Below are 4,378 nucleotides of genomic sequence, written 5' to 3'. Positions count from 1 at the left end.
GGTCCAGCATGAGAAAGCATTTCTAGCATGATCTCTTCATTCCTCTTTCAAGGTTCAGAAGAGATCCAAGTATGAATAGTTTCTTTTCCAAGATAACTACCCAATTGGATGAAGATCGAAAGCTCTCTAGTAAAATCAAGAAGAAAGAAAAAAGAAGAAGAATAAGAACTACACTTAATCCATTAAATCACAATAGAGCTCTCTAACCCAACGTAAAGAGTTAGTTGATCATTGCTCTACAAAAATAGAAAAGAAAGAAAGTGCAGAAAAGTAAATATGAAGATTCAAACTGAAATTGAAAATTCAACATTCATAAATGAAAATTACAACTAAAAAAAAGAAGGAAAAGTGTGTGAGGGGAGGGAGTCCGAAGACCCCTCTTCAATCCCCCATTCCAGAATTTCAGTCCCCCCTTTCCAAGATTCCTTTCAATGTAAAGACTAAGGCCTTTATATAGGCTCTCCTAAATTACAAAATGAAATTAAAATCAAATTACAATTAAATGAAAATTCCTATTCTAGATGCTTCTTGTGGTCTTGATTGGTTGATAATTGTGGGCTTGCTTGCTTGAGCTTTGAAGTGGACTTGAGAGAGAGTGAGTCAAGTTGAGGTCCAGTTACTAAAGTTAGTGCTAATGTTAGCCACACTAACGCTACAAGTATGGCGTTAGTGCTAAAGTTATTGTGGCTAACGTTGCACTTGCTGCCCAGTTGGTGTTTTTGGGGCTTAAAAGATGCCTCTTGTTTGTGCTCCAATTTCATGCCCACTATAGAGTATTATATATCGTTGGAAAGCTCTAAATATCATCTTTCTAACGCAACTAGAATCACTTCAATTGGACTTTTGTAGCTCAAGTTATGCTCTTTTGAAGTGGACATTGTCACTGGCATAGTTGCCAGCGTTACTGGAAAACTTGAGTGCCAATACCGCTAGCGATCAGGGCTTCATTATTGCCAGTTTCTGGAGCTCAAACTTAGTTTCCACCCCATACTATTATATATTATTGGAAAGCCCTAGATGTCTACTTTCCAATACCTTTGTAAGCGCATCATTTGGAGCTCTACAACTCGAGTTACACTTCTTGGAAGGTGAAGTGGTCAGCTGCCCTTAATACAGGTTGATACCATGTTCATCATTGCACTTTCGGGGCAGGTTTTCTCCCTCAAATTTAGTGTCAACCATGTAGTGCTATATATTCTTAGAAAGCTCTGAAATCCTACTTTCCAATGCCACTGGAATCACCTCATTTGGAGTTATTGGCTCAAGTTATTCTTGTTTGAAGAAGGCATGGTCAGGCTGCCAAGTGGGACTTTTGCCCACGTTAACTACCACGTTAATCTAGTTAACGTGGAAGTTAACGTGGGTCTTTTTGCTTCGCCAACATTAGTGAAGATCACCTTTTCCACTAACTTTGGCATCTCCCTTTCCTTCCACGTTAGTTCCCACGTTAATGTAGTTAACGTGGAAGCTAACGTGGGTCTTCTTGCTTCGAAAACATTAGTGGCACTCACTTTTTCCACTAACATTGGCATATACCCCTTTCGCAAGCGTTATTGGGGCTCACCTTCCCCATTAACGTTGCTTGGTGCCTTTTGTCCCTTCGTTAGAGTTCACGTTAGTGTAGCTAACGTGACTCTTAACGTGGGTCTTCGTTCTATGCTCTCCTTCTTCAAAGTTAATGCCACTAACTTTTCTCACTAACGTTGTGGCTTTCCTTCCTTCCACGTTAGTGCCCACGTTAGTGTAACTAACGTAGCCACTAACGTGGCTCTTCTCTTCTTCTTTTGGCCTGAAATCAATCAAACAAAGTGCATCAAAGTCTTGCTCTTAATCATGGGATCATGCATCATCTAATTTATCATATAATTCATGCAAAATTCTCATGAAATCATGTAAAGTGCACAATGTATGCTTGAATCAAGATGTAAGTGAATATCTACCCAAAACTAGCTTATTTCCTAAGAAAATGCATGAAACTACCTTAAAAACAGTAAAAAAAAGGTCATTGAAACTGGCCAAAATGCCCTGGCATCAGACTCATACTCCCAGTATTTTTATTCTAAATTTTTGTGACAACCTTTCTAAATTGATGCGGTGGATTTTAGCTGGTTAAGAGCTATACTCGCAACGCTGTTCTTATATTACAATCTCTTAATTGGTCTAATTTCTTCCACCCCATCAATTTTTGGCACCGTTGCCGGGGAGTTGCAATTGTGTGCTGAATTATTAATTAGTGTTCATATTTTTATTTTATTTGCATATTTTAATTTTTGTTACCATGAGCTATATGTTTCTCTCATTGAATGACGCGTTCGTTTCTTGATCCGAGCTTAGCCGCATTTGATCCTGAAATTAAAAGAACTATTTCACGTATTAGGCGAGCTCGGCGTCGGTTAGCCTCTGAGGGTGGTAAAGTGATTGTTATCAATTCACGAGTCTCATCTGAGAGCGAATCTGAACTGCCATATGAGAGCGAAACAAGCTCCTTTACTACTGATTCAGTTGATTCACATGCAGATAGAATGGCAGCACCTAGGAGGATTACTCTCCAGGAAGCTGGAGCTCCAGACTTTACACTGCAGCCGTATCAAGTGCATCATCTAACTCTGGCTGCAGATTTTGAACTGAAGACTGCACTAATCAACTTGATGCCCAAGTTTCATGGCTTACTTGCTCAGGAGCCTATCAAGTACCTAAGGGATTTTCAAACTGCCTGTTCTACTGTTAGGCGTCATGGTGCAAATGAAACTTCTATTCTGTTAACCGCCTTCCCATTTTCTCTTGAGGGAAAGGCGAGTGAGTGGTACTACTCCCAACCTGAAGCAACTGTTACCAACTGGGATACGCTCAGGAGAGAATTATTGGAAAAATACTTTCCAGCTAAAGTTACAGATAGATTGAGGAAAGAGATCTCCTACATTGCTCAGGGTGAATTGGAAACTCTCTATGAGTACTGGGAGCGCTTTAAGAACCTTCTAGACGCATGCCCCCATCACATGATTGACAGGCTAGTGTTGTTCAGTAATGAGTCCAATTCACACTCCATTCAAAAATTGGTGAATTAGTTCTTTTGGCAAGCACGCCAAAGTTATCGTCAAGTAATAACCCACAGTGGAGTGGGATCGTATCCACAGAGATTGGCAAATTCAATTAGTTTTAATTGATTAATGAATTAGTCAAGTAGATCAATAAGATTGTGAAGTGCAGAATTGTAAATGACATAAATGTAAATGACTAGAATATAAAGAAAAGCAATAAAGTGCAGAAATATAAATGGCAGAATGTAAAGTGCAGAATCATAAATGACTTGAATGTAAATGGGAATGGGGAATTGCTGAATGTAAAATTAAGCTATAGAGAAATAGATAGATAAGAATGGGGAAATTCATTGAGATTGGGAGATGTTGTCTCTTTGGATCAAATCTAGCCTATATCCTCTTCAATCATGCAACTCATTGACCTCTTGGCAATCATGATTGATTGAGCCCCAATCCCTTGGTGACTCAATCTCTTAGATCTTGATCACTAGCCAATTCCTTGGTCTAATTGCTCATGAAGAGAGATATGTTTGGTCCCTGATTATACCACACACCATTATAGGTCCAAGTAGAGGGATGATTATATGTCACATATCCAAACACCAAAACCCAGATTCTACTCAAGTGTGAGAAGGGATTTCAAGCATGGTTTCATGTTTCCTTTCCCAAGGTTCCCATGAAACCCAATTGCATTCAATCTCTTTTCCAAGATAATTGAACACTAAGCATTAAGAATGAAATTCCTTCTAGCAAATCAAAGAGAAGATGAAGAGAAGAAGAATTTCACTATTATCAATCCATCAAGTACAATAGAGCTCCCTCTCTCAATGAGAGGGAAGTTAGCTACTCATAGCTCAAAAAGTACTCAAAAGTGAAGTGTAAAAGAGGATCTAAAACCAACTGCTTAACCCCCTTCTTTAGTACTCCTTGGGGGTATTTATACTACTCCTAGTAAAATAAAAGAATTACAAAAGTGAAAAAGGAAAATTACATTTTGGAGGGAAAAGAAAACACTCAATAAGCGTGACTTCTCAGCTGGCGTGTGGCTGGCGCTTTACTGGTGTGCACGTGCCCTTCATTTCTTGCTTGGCGTGCCACGCCTAATCCTTCAAGTGGCACGCTCATCTCGCTATCAACCTTGGCGTGCCACGCCTTCGAACTCAAGTGGCACGCCATAGTGGGATTCTTGTGTTGGCGTGCCATGCCTTCGAACTCAAGTGGCACGCCCTTTGCCTTTTTCCACTTTTCTTTGCCTCTGAAAACTTGAACTGGCGTGCCATGCCCTTGCTCTATGCTTGGCTAAGCTTCTCTGGAAAGTTGCATTAGCGTGGCTGGTGCAC

The 4,378-nt window shown here is 39.9% G+C and overlaps 1 non-coding gene across 1 annotated transcript; it reads right to left on the bottom strand.

The window, feature by feature from the left end:
* Positions 1-2,894: 2,894 nt before the first annotated feature.
* LOC112753142 (small nucleolar RNA R71) lies at positions 2,895-2,998 on the bottom strand. Its single transcript, XR_003177539.1, has one exon. It is a non-coding gene; the product is annotated as a small nucleolar RNA R71 (small nucleolar RNA).
* Positions 2,999-4,378: the final 1,380 nt, after the last annotated feature.

Source organism: Arachis hypogaea, chromosome 15 (assembly GCF_003086295.3).
Source record: "Arachis hypogaea cultivar Tifrunner chromosome 15, arahy.Tifrunner.gnm2.J5K5, whole genome shotgun sequence".
Lineage (NCBI taxonomy): Eukaryota > Viridiplantae > Streptophyta > Magnoliopsida > Fabales > Fabaceae > Arachis > Arachis hypogaea.
The sequence above is the reverse complement of the archived record's forward strand: the minus strand, read 5'-3'. Positions and strand labels throughout refer to the sequence as shown.